Source organism: Peromyscus eremicus, chromosome 4 (genome assembly GCF_949786415.1).
Source record: "Peromyscus eremicus chromosome 4, PerEre_H2_v1, whole genome shotgun sequence".
NCBI classification, from domain to species: domain Eukaryota; kingdom Metazoa; phylum Chordata; class Mammalia; order Rodentia; family Cricetidae; genus Peromyscus; species Peromyscus eremicus.
In genome coordinates this window covers 131,819,221-131,832,028 of record NC_081419.1, presented here as the reverse complement: position 1 = coordinate 131,832,028, position 12,808 = coordinate 131,819,221, and the positions used below count along the sequence as shown (strand labels likewise).

Below are 12,808 nucleotides of genomic sequence, written 5' to 3'. Positions count from 1 at the left end.
AGTGTCCCACAATCCCTGCCTCCATACTACAGCTTCGAAGGACTACTGATCACTGCCTGAGCCCACCAATTCTACCATACTCTGTAGAACTGGTCTTTTGCTACTTCTACTGACTGATAATTTTGACCCACCTTATAAAGTTTCATCCTTCAAAGCTCAGCTCAGATACCATCCTTTTGCTAAAACTTTTACTCCTAAAACCAGCTCCTCCCCATTCTGAGTGCCTATTAGTCTGTTTACAGAACTTCACATTCAAATACTCAACACTTGTGTATAAGTTCTCCACCCAGGCAACTTCAGTCTTCAGTAGAAACTTCAACTGTGGGATATTTGAGAATGCCAAGGTTTGCTGTACCAGTGGGGAAAGCAGTGAGTGGGTATTCCATCTATTTTACTAAAGTATGCCCAAAGATATTTATTTATTTATTTATTTATTTATTTATTTACTTACTTATTTATTTATTTATATTTTATGTATGAGTGCTCTGCATGTATAACTGCATGGCAAAAGAGGGCATCATATCCTATTATAGATGGTTGTGAGCCACCATGTGGTTGCTGGGAATTGAACTCAGGACATCTGGAAGAGCAGCCAGTGCTTTTAACCATTGAGCCATCTCTCCATCCCCCCAAAATTTTATACTGTCATATACAAATAAGTGAAAATGTTTATTTCAAGCTAAGTTATTAGTAAAACTACATCAGTCTCCAAATGTCAAAAAAATAGTTAAAATTTAAATTCATATTATAAATTATTAAAGGGAACAAAAGTTTTAAGAAGACAACTTTTTATTTAAAAAAAGTTATACTGGCTATCAAATCCAATATACACATAAGAATTATCCGTGACACTTTGGCTGGAAAATGCAGTTTCCTGGGCCTCAACTTTAGAAATTCTGATTCCATGGGTTTTAGGCTAGAGCATGGGGACATTTATTATTATTATTATTATAGATTTATTTATCATTATTTTATGCACATGGTTGTTTTGCCTATATGTTTGTCTGTTCACCTAGTGCATGCAGTGTCCATAGAGGCCAGAAGGGGGTGTCAGGTTCTCTGGAACTAGAATTACAAACGGTTATCAGCAGCTCTGTGGTGGTAGGAACTGAACCCAGGTCCTCTACAAAAGAAACAAGTGCTCTTAACCTGAGCCATCTCTCCTGTCCCTAAAAAGTTACTTGTCCCCTATGTCTGAGTATCCTTACCTGTAAAAAGGAATACTCATGGAGAATAGCCTGCTTCACTGGTGTTGCAAGAATTAAAGAATCATATACATGTTATATTTGGGACTTGTCCTAGTTAATAGTAAAGAACCAGTAAATGATAGTTACTAAGTGGAGAAAACCATATATTATGATAACAACTAAGCAAACATGTATAAGTCCAGATTAGAAATATGAAAGACAAATGAAGGTAGTACTATTAGTACAATTGGATGCAATAAATTTATACTAATATTCATTTCAGAGAATTGATAAAAATGTCAGCATCCTGATTACTTGTGACAATTCAGTCACTGGTGGAAATGACCAAGTTGACTCATTCAATAGTTATTTACCATCTATTACATACAATGAACCATAATAACACCATTTAAATGACTAAGAGATGTGGTTCCTGTTTTCAATTAGGTTACAGTTTAACATACAATAACAATGATGCAAATTGTAACATTTAGGTGCTAAATGGAAAAAATTATAAGCAACTATACAAATTCAGGGGAAAGAATACTTTTGATTCAAGAGAGTGAACGAAAACAGGGTAGATTTGAGGTAAAAATAAATTGGACATTGAATACAAGAAAACTCGGTGGATAGGAATGAGAGTAAAAAAGAGCAACCATAAAGGACAAGACATAAAAACAGGGAGCAGAGTATAATGAATAAGGAGCAGAGTATAATGGCAGACACCTGTAATTCCAACACTTCAAAGGCCAAGGCAAAGACTGCAAGTTCAAAGCTACCATAGGCTACACAGTAAGGTTCTTTTGTTAAACACTAAAAAAGAAAAACAAAAAGTAAACAGGACCAGAGAGATGGCTCAGCAGTTAAAAACACTGCTCTTCCAGGGACCTGAGTTCAAACACCAACACCCACATCAGGTGGGTCACAACTGCCTGGAACTCAAGCTCCAGGGATCTGATATGCTTTTCTGCCCTCCCTGGGTACCTGCACACCTATGGCACACTATATAACACAGACAGACACACACACACACACACACACACACACACACACACACACATTTTTTTCTAATGTTTTAAAACAAATTCACATCAGGAACAAGATGCTCAGAGTGGAAGGGGTTCTGTTGCAGAAGGTAACAGGATTTTTTGTTTGTTTTTGTTTTCAAGATAGGGTTTCTCTGTGTGTCCCTGGCTGTCCTGGAACTAACTCTGTATTGAATATTGGCCTCAAACTCAGAGATATGACTGCCCCTGCCTCCTGAGTACTGGGATTAAAAGTGTGTGCCACCACCACAGACCAGGATTTTTTTTTAAGGGACAGATTGGTGGTGCATGCCTTTAATCTCAGCACTAGGGAGATGGAGGCTGATCCATCTTTGTAAATTCAGGCCAGCCTGGTCAACATGATGAGTTCCAGGCTAGAAGTGAGACCCTGCCTCAAAAAAAAAAAATTTTTTTTTTAAGTAAGCAATGCCCAATTTTGAAGGACTTTAAGCTAGAATTGGAGATTTATAATTAAGTAAAAACTGGAAGTAAGGCCTTCGAGATGACTCAGCAAGGCACTTCCTATGAAGACTGAGCAAGTTCAATCAAAGGATCGACACAGGGAAAGGAAAGAACAGACTCCTGCAAATTGTCTTCTAACCAAATTGCACAATGGCGTACACTCACTCAATTAAAAAATAAAAACAAAAAACTGGGGTCAGACTATGTCCACATGAACTAAAACTTTCCAACAAGAGAAAAGTGCAAGTACATCCAACTGCAGACATGGGATTCAGAAAATTAAACCAGAAGCCACCCTCCAAAGATATACCCTGGAGGCCCAGCTCATCAGCCCCTTCTGAAACATCACCAGTCATTCATGTACAGTGTTCTAGAAGAATTCTACACACCTATCTATCAGAACCAGTGGATGTATACAGGGCCTGAACAGCCATCTGGGAAGCAGTCAATGATCCACTTGCTGAATACCAATACAGAGATATTCCAGGGGTTCAAGCCTGTCATGTCCCTTTATACAGGATTAGACATGATTAGAGTGTGCAGCTGTGGGGAGTTGTGCTGGTAGACTGAAGGGCATCAAGTGGCCCAAAAGTCTATAACTTGCTCTCTTCTCCAACTCTCTCCTATCCAGTTAAGTTTACTTTACCTCAGGAGTGATGCAACAGGAACTGAACTTCCATAAAGTAATTTGATTGAAGTGTCCAAGACAGGCAGGAGATCAGCAAACTTCAATGTCACTAATATACTGGGCAAGACAGTCGCTGTAGCTCATATGAGACAATGAACATAACTGAAGACAGATGATGACCTCCTCCTATAGGCTATCTGCTATCAACCTCAGCTGCTAGCAGACCTGTCTCGACCTTCGGTGTTCTAGAAGCAAACACTATGGGAAGAAAATAAGGTGCACCTTGTGGATCCCTAGTTTCCTTCTCAACTCCATATGGATCCTTTTCCAAGCATCTTCTCTAAAGGTTGTCATCTTATGACTTTGTGCTGCTTACCAGCTCACAGTTTATAAACACCTCACAGTAACAATGTAAGTCCAGTCGAAATGACAATAACTAAAACAATCAATACAGTGGTGACCCACAAAGACCACAACCGAGTATTAGTCACCTCAACTGACTCAAGCAATAGTCATCACATGTATTCTATACAGCAAACACAGTTGAGTTCCACAATAATAATCAAACTATTCCCAAGGAGCTTCAAATCAAACAATAAAGAACAATTGTTTGCAAACTTTCTGAAGTAAATCTAGACATCAGTTATGTCACTGAGCAAATACTATTAAACACCTGTATGCATCAGGTTGTCCTAGGATTTAGGTATGCAGATGTAAACAGAACACAATGGCTGTCCAAGACAAAGTTTTATAATGATGAAGACAGAAATCAATGAGACATTATCATACAATAGCACTTAATATGACCAACGATGTGATCAGCTGTAAGGCAGCAGATTAGAACTACCAGAGATCTTGACTTGATAATAATGTGCCTCTGTGTAACTGTAATTGACCAATTCCCAAAAGAACTTTCACATGATACTTCATTTTATTCCAACAACTACCCAAGATGCTTAAATTAGAAGACCCACTAGCCATTAAAAAGCAGACAAAGTAAGATTATGACTTGCTCAGGGTCATATTAAGTAAATGCAATGTTAGGACAAGAAAATCTACTTCTTGCCTCAAGGTCCAACGCTTCTAACTCTGTGACTCACCATATGACCTTGGACAAGTCACTTTACATTTATTTTTCAGTCTCCCTGTCTCACTGTGTGCCTATCTAAAGTGCCTATAAGTGCCTATCTAAAGTGACTAGGGAGAAGGATCAAATAAAGCAGCCTAAGTCAACACACTTCAGGACATACAAATAAAGGTACATGTTAAGCTATGCCTGTTTCTCTGGAGAAAAACAGGGTACAGGGAGGGTACCAGTGTGCCGACTAAATAGTTACTGGACAGAAGCACCACATTTCTTAATTCTGTTGCAGTCTCAATGATTCCACAAAGCAAACATCCATCAAGCTGGCACTTAAAAAAAAAAAAAAAAAGGAATGGACTCACCTATGCACCAGAATGTAACCGCTAAGGATCCTATCAAGCAGTTGAATTACAAGAGAGAGACAGGTTCTGCCTGCATTTCTTCCCAAAGATGAAAACAGATGGGTTTTGCTAGTCTATGAAAGAAAACGTGAATACATTGCCTGCTAACAGCCAGCATCCTTAACAACTATCATCTGTCTCTAGCCTGATAGTCCCAGTGTCATATCTACTGGCACGGGCAACTATAAATTTAGAGCTCAGTTCCTTTATTGCATTTAAAGTGTTTAGTAAGCACATAGAACTAGTAAACAGTGTATTGGACTGATCAGACATGACAGATACTTCTACTTCACAAGGATGCTTAAGATACTATATTTTTATTTTTATTACAATTCTAACTATAGAACTTCTTAAGGAGAGAAGCTATGTCTTATACTCAGTACCTCCAGTTTATACAACAAAATGCATATCACATACTAAACATTCCCTACAGTTCCAATTGGTTAACTTAAAATACAGCACATAACTACCCACTTTTCCCATCCCCAATTTTCTCTCAACAAAAAGAGCATCTCACATGAGGGACAACAGAGATGATATGGAAGACAACACTGAGTCTAGAGGGAGAAGGCCCATTTTTCAGTTCTGGGTGTGCCAGAAGCTCACCATGGAGCTGTAGGCACGATAATTCATCTATAAAAAGTTAAAATTAAACTATGCAGACATTAATTTTAAAACTTCATCTTGGGAGAGGGAAGTCAGACAGGCTCTCACTATATAACCCAGGCTGGCCTCAGAGTTGCCCCAATCTTTCTACTTTAGCTGAGATTACAGGTGTATGCAGAACATCCAGCTTAAAACTATCTTCTACCACAAGAAATCATTCATTCTGTCTGAAAGATCTTTGTCCATGTCAAGAACATACCAATAGGTACCTCAAATTAGACAGAGTTCTTGCCAAAGTCCTAGATTATTGTGATTAGAACTACTTCTAATCACTAACTGAGAATGTGAACATTTTTACCCACACACTGCAAATCAACTAAAGACTTAAACCTCAAGCTTAAAAACACTGAGTTTCAACCACGCAGTGGAGACACACATCTTTAATCCCAGCACTCAGGAAGCAGAGGCCAGCCTGGTCTACAGAGCAAGTTCCAGGACAGGCTCTAAAGCTACACAGAGAAACCCTGTCTCTGAGAAAACAAAAAACAAAAAGCTGAGTTTCTTCCATGTGCCAGAACCAGAACTGGATACTCTGTCCATATCTGATCAGAGAAACAAGGGCAAGTTTCTTGAGCAGCTGAATTTAACACCTTTTGTCCCATCACCTTCTACAGTAGCCTCAGCCTAAAAACCAAGTAAACAGTACATAAGTGAGACAGGAAAACCTCCCCCTAACAGTATTATACTGTAAAAAATTATTTTATGAAACATGTATTTTTATTCAATCTTCACATTTAAACTGGGGGGGAAAAAATCTCATCTAGGAAGACCTACAATCCCAGCTACTCAGGAAGCTGAGCCAGGAGGATCTTAAATTCGCCTGCTTGGGCTACAGACTAAGTTCAAGGTCAACCCAGGTAGCTTGGTATGACCTTGTTTCAAAGTAAAAAAAAAAAAAAAAAAAAAAAAAAGCCAGGTATGGTGGCACATGCCTTTAATCCCTTGGGAAACAGAGGCAGACAAATCTCAGACAACGTGGTCTACACAGCCATTTCTAGGTCAGCCGGGCTACATATATATATAATGGGAACGGAGACACAGTGGTAGAGCATTGTGTAGAAGGCCCTAGGTTCAACCCCTAGTATCAACATAAAAAGTGGGGGAGGGTGAATCTTCATTGTCAATAACGCTCTTCATAATGACCTTCCTATAATATTTAACCTCCTTACTTTTATAAACTTTATATGGCTTCAAGAATAACCAAGAACAAGCCGGGCGGTGGTGGCGCACGCCTTTAATCCCAGCACTGGGAGGCAGAGCCAGGCGGATCTCTGTGAGTTCGAGGCCAGCCTGGTCTCCAAAGTGAGTTCCAGGAAAGGCACAAAGCTACACAGAGAAACCCTGTCTCAAAAAGCCAAAAAAAAAAAAAAAAAAAAGCCTGCCTCAAGAATAACCAAGAACAAAGGGCTGGAGACTTGACTCAGTGGTTAAGAGCACTTATTGGCTGTTCTTAAAGGGGACCCAGATTCAATTCCCAGGAACCAAATGGAAGCTCACAACTCTGTAACTTTAGTTTCAGAGGATCTGACACCCTCTTCTGGCCTCTGCAAGCACCAGGCATCCAACTGGTGCACATACATGCATGCAGGCAAAACACCCATACACACAAAAATAAATTTTAAAAAGGGGACCCAAAACAGATGCAATGTGAATTATTGCCTTGACTTCCTTTAAAGTTGGTAAACATGTGCAGCAATGGCAGTTCAGACATTATGTAATAAAATTACACCAAGTTTGTCAGTTGCTGATACTAAGGTTTTACGCTGTCTCCCACTGAATGGGATGAACTATAACTGAGAGTTATCCCATCTGCTTGTGTTTATACATACTCACAAGGCAATAGCTTTTAGATGACACTTCTTTCAGACAACGAGGAAGGAACACATGCAAAACCCTAGTGGCAATAAAAAGTCTGCCACTGGAGAAACGACTGTCTGAGATGAAGTTAACATTAAAACCCAACCAATGTTTTTGTTTTGTTTTTGTGTGTTGGGCAGGTGGGTGGAGTTTGTTTGTTTGTTTTGAGGCAGGTCTACACTTGCTATGTAGACCAGGCTGGCCAGCCTCCTCCTGAGTGCTGGGATTAAAGGTGTGTGTCACCTCACTCAGATAAACTAATGTCGTTGGAAGAGCCATACATAGTGCCATGCTATGGATAAGAATTCAACATTTTATTCATCTGCTGAATAAATGAATAAAGCCTAGAGTATCCCTAAGGAAAAAGGACAAAACTCCAATGCTAAGGACATCAAGTATCTCTTACAAAAATAGAAATAGATGTCTCTGCAGCAGGAGGTCTATCTGTCACATAAAGGGACTAAATTAGTATTGTATTCAAAACAGGTTTGTCGCCTGTTCTCAAAGTACTCCAAGAAAACATGGTCCCTGCCTTAAAGCCCATCAAAATCTCAAAGAAGAGCTAGAACTACGACAGACACAGACAGACAGACAGACAGACAGACAGACAGACACACACACACACACACACACACACACACACACACACACACAAATCCATGATAAGCTACACTATGATAGTACCAAAGGCTGATAGGAGAAATGAAGGTAGGCAGGGGCAAGGGGAAGGCCAGAAGGCATCTTGAAGGGAATGTTGAGAGCTAGGCAGCAGACAGAAATGATTATGTGTATGAGAGAAAGAAGTGTAAGTGCTTGGGTAGAGTGCTGAGAAAGCATGAAGGACTGTCGTGGAGAAAAACCAGTATACACAAAAGCCCAGAGGCAAGAGAAACCATAACCTCGAGTACTGTATATTAAGGAAAATTGCAAACCAAAAGTTTTTGCAGGAGACTTACACATTTTTTTTAAAAGCTCAGCTGACTAATTCATAATTACTTCTCACCCTCAAGGAGGCCCAACCTACCAAAGGGGTGGTAGTCAATGGACCTAAGGACAAGCTCTCTCGTGACATACAGCTACCCAGCCTAGCACTCGGGAGGCTGAGGCAGAGAAACAGAGAGTTCCAGCAATAGAACGAAGGCACGCTGGGGGGAGGGGAGTGACGATATGAATCTCTGCCAATGGAACTCGCACTTTTAACAAGCATCCTCTTGCACACCTAAACTGGAGAGACACTCACGGACCTCTGGGATAAAGATTACCTACATTCACAGTTGCCAAACCTTACGACACCCCAGAACCAGTAGGGGATCTCCGGAAAGATACTGGCATTTGGCTCCCCCACCTGCCCTCTAGGCATGGTGGTTTAACTAGTTTGGGGTGCTGTGGTACTTGGAATCTTTTCAAAACTCCCCAAGTGATTTTACGGTGCATCAAAGTTGGAGATCCTATGACCTGATTGTTAAGAACTTGGACTGGACTGTCAAGGCTACTTGAGTTCAAATTACCCGGCTCTATGACCTTGGGCACCGAAGGCGCCCGATCGCTCTGGGCCTCGGTTGCCTGGTCGGTAGAATGGGGTAACAGTCCTGCCGTGCAGGGTAGTGAAGTTCCCCGTCTCGCCTGGGCCTGGCAGACAGCACGCGCTTGCTCAAGGTGGCTGTTTACTCTCCCCCAAGCGTCACCGTGCCCCGGGCAGCAGCATCCTCACCGGAGGGCAGCAACTCCACCAGCCCCACCGCGGACCGCATTCTCCTCGGAGTTGCCGCCGCCACTCCTGACCCGCCCCTGTCCCCAGGCTGCCAGGGGCGCGCGCGGCCAGTCCGACCCTCCAGGGTCCGCACACACCCGGCAGACTGCGCTCCCGCGCCCGGTGCGTCCGCTTCCGAACCTAGAAATGAGCTGGCCACGGCCCGGCTCCGGGAGCACCACAGGGCGAGAGGGCCCCCGCCTCAGTGGCCGCCGAGAAAAAAACACACACACACAGCGAGAGGGGAGGGTCCGGCCGCGCCGGCCGCCGCGTACCTGAGGCGACGGGCGGGGCCCGCATCGCTGGGCGGGCGCACCGCGGGCCGCACTCGGCCTGCCGCCTCACGCGACCCGCGCCATCGGGCCCGCGCTGCCACCGCCCAGGCCGGCCCTCCTCCGGCGGTCAGTCCGTCCACCCGTCGGTGACTCTCACGGGGCGCCCGGGGGACGACGAAGACCGGTCTCTTGGCCGGCCGGCTGGGCTCCGTTCAAGCAACTTCCGACTGCCAGGGGCGGTGGCGTCAAATAATTCCCCCGCCGAAGGGACCACTGCGCCTGCGCGGCGCGTCTCACCCCGAGACTTCTGAGGGGGACCGAACGGGCGGCGTCAAATAAATCTCGAAGCCAGGAGCCGGAAGCTGCGCGTGCGCAGCCGTCCCAGAGGTCCGCGCGAAGCGCGGCTCTCCACCCCCTCCCTGTCGGACTCCGGTGGAGAAGGAGGAGTGAAGTGACGGGGCAGTTACCTCATCGCGGTGCCGGCTTAGGAGGCTACCTGGCTTCTGCTTGTTCACAGTGCGGAAGAGTTCGGGTCTTCTCTGTGAAAAGTCGGCTGCCGTTCAGGCTCAAGGAATATCTCGCGTGCCGGCATTGTAGCTCTTCCTTTGCTCAGTCCCTTATTACATGGGCGCAACATTATTATGAGCAATGCCCTCGCCAGGCCTGGTGTGCGTTAAAAGGATGAATCAGACTTAAGATTCAGAACCTGTCATCACCGAGTTGAATCCGATCTAGGAGATAAGCGAGAGGTACAAGTTTGAGCCGGGCGGTGGTGGCGCACGCCTTTAATCCCAGCACTCGGGAGGCAGAGCCAGGCGGATCTCTGTGAGTTCGAGGCCAGCCTGGGCTACCAAGTGAGTTACAGGAAAGGCGCAAAGCTACACAGAGAAACCCTGTCTCGAAAAACCAAAAAAAAAAAGTTTGAGCACCTGCAGTGTCCGGTTTCGCGAACAGTACCACTTTCAATAATTTGGTTTCAAATTCCACGAAGAAAGTAACAGCATTAGAGAGGTACTTCCGTGTCAGGCTGACAGAAAAGAGGGGTGGTGAGGTCTTCTTGGAGGGCCTGGCCTTGTTACTGGCCTTGGAATTCAGAGGTGAAAGGATCAGTATGTCAGGTTGTGCAAAGACATATTAGTGTGGAAAGAGCAGAGAAGATGGTGACTCTCACCCTCAGAAGAGACTGTGGACCACAGTAGGAGTGAGGAAACTGGTGCCCTTGTGGAAGAGATAAAACAAGAATTTCTTCAAGACCACAGCCCCACCTACCCCCATGAAAGTAGCTAAAAGAAGGAAGAGGAGAATGGTGGGTAAGAATGTGCCAGTCCAGTGTGTAGATGGAACAATATAGTTCAACTAAAAATAGTTTTGACAAGTGCTTTAAGAAACTCAGTCATTACTCCAAGCATCTCTCCTTCCCTTTTCTACACTACAGAGGCCAAAAAGCAAATCCCCCTGACCCCTTGACAGAGCGTGGCAATGAAACGAAGTCCTAGTCTATAACGCATAAACCAAAGTTCCAAGAGAGAACCTGGATGTAAAGGAAGTCCTGGAGAAAACTGTGTCCTTCAACTTTCCCCTACTTCATGATTGGAACCATGATATCACACAGTACCAGGAGATGTGGCCGTCATTTTGAGACCTTGAAAAAGACTGTACGAAGAAGTACAAAGCAAGGCAAGGAAGCCTGCTTCTTTGAGATATACCTAAGTAGATGCACAGCCCCTGTACTACTTTCCTGCTTTAAGGAGAGAGTGGTGGATGTAATTTATACCATTTTCGACCACATTCCTAATACTGATTATTGACTATCTATAGTATATCAGACAGTTATGAATGATAGATTTGAAGAGCAGCAGGCGATAGGAATTGGAAAAGTGACAGGCACAGAGTACTTGGAACCTCTTTAAAGTACATGGGATGTAGCTTAGTTGGTAGAGGGCTTACTTGGTGTGCGTGAAGTCCTGGGTTTGATTCCCAGCACTGCACAAACCATACATGGTGGCATATTTGTCTTTGAACTTGTTACACAGAGTGTTTTAGGCCAGCTTGGCTACATGAAATCATGTCTCAGAAAAAAAAAAGAATACTTGGGAAAGTGAAAATATGTCTGCCCCCTCCACCTTCTTTAATTCATGGCCAACATTGTTCCTTTAAGGGGAGCTGTGGGGAAGGGGTATTTCTATTACTTTAAATAGGAAAAAGAAGTTGTGTTCAATTCTGACTTGAGACACCTAGACTTTTTTTTATCATTTTTATTTCCCCCCAAAGAATTGTAAAAGAGAATAGAAATAAAACAAATAGAAGTTTTAAAACTCATAACTATCCAGATATAAATCACCTAGTTGTTTTTTCTGGTCAAGTTCAGTTTGTAACTGCACTTGTCACAATGGATACAATTTTGAATTGGGATTCTTTCCTCCTCTCTAACATTTAATTTATATCATGTTTTAATATTCTTCTTGATTGACACCTAGTAATTGTACATGGTACACATATTTATGAGGTCCAGTGTGACATTTCAATGTGTAAACATGTAAACAATGGATAATGAACAGATAGAATGCCTTTACTTAGTATCTTGCTGTGGTAAAATATTGCAAGCAGCTTAGAGGAGAAAGCGTTTCTTTTACTTCATAATTCCAAGTTACAGTCCACCGCCTGTGGGGAAGTTGAGGCAGCAGGAACTTGAAGCAGCTAGTCACATCAACAGTCGAAAGCAGAGAGAGAATGAATGCATGCGTGTTTACGTTTAGCTCCAGTTCATTCTTACACAGTCCAGGACCCACTCCCGAGAGAATGGTGCTGTCTACAGTGCGCTGGGTCCTCCCATATCAATTCATTTCATCAATACGATCCCCCACAGGCCAATCTGATCTAGACAGTCTGTCACTGAGACTCTCCTCAGTGATTCTAGCAAGTTGACAATCAAAACTGACCATCACACAGGGTTTAGCAGATTTGTTATCAGATACACAGCATTTTGTGTGTGTGTTGGGAATGCTCAGTTTCTCTCCCCTAGGTATTCTGAAGTATTTCATTAACTGTTGTCAACTATAGTTATTCCACTGTGCAAGGTAAATCATAAAAAGTCACTCCTACCCAACTGCATCTCAGTGCTGTTAGTTGCCATCTCTCCGTTTGCCCCTCCCATGCCCCCTTCTACTTTGAGATTAACTTTCTAGCTGCCATGTGTATATAAGGATGTGTGGTCTTTGTCTATCTGTGCCTGTCTTATTTTTCTTCCTGTAATGACACCCAATTCTACCCACGTTACTGTACAGGGTAGAATGTCATACTCTTTATGGCTCTTTACTATTCCATTGCATTTTGTACTGGCTGGTTTTGTATGTCAGCTTGACAAAAGCTAGAGTCATCAGAGAAGTAGCCCCCGTTGAGGAAATGCCCCCATTGAGATCCAGCTGTAAGGCATTTTCTCAATTAGTGATCAA

General features: G+C 43.1%; 1 protein-coding gene across 2 annotated transcripts in view; it reads right to left on the bottom strand.

The window, feature by feature from the left end:
* Ralgapb (Ral GTPase activating protein non-catalytic subunit beta) overlaps nucleotides 1-9,590 on the bottom strand; it is a 92,390-nt gene extending 82,800 nt beyond the window's left edge. For both annotated transcript variants that reach the window (XM_059261823.1, XM_059261824.1), the window contains exon 1: nucleotides 9,357-9,590. The gene's annotated coding sequence lies outside the window, so the exon portion shown is untranslated. The remainder of the gene's footprint in view (nucleotides 1-9,356) is intronic.
* Between the last annotated feature and the right edge of the window lie 3,218 nt (nucleotides 9,591-12,808).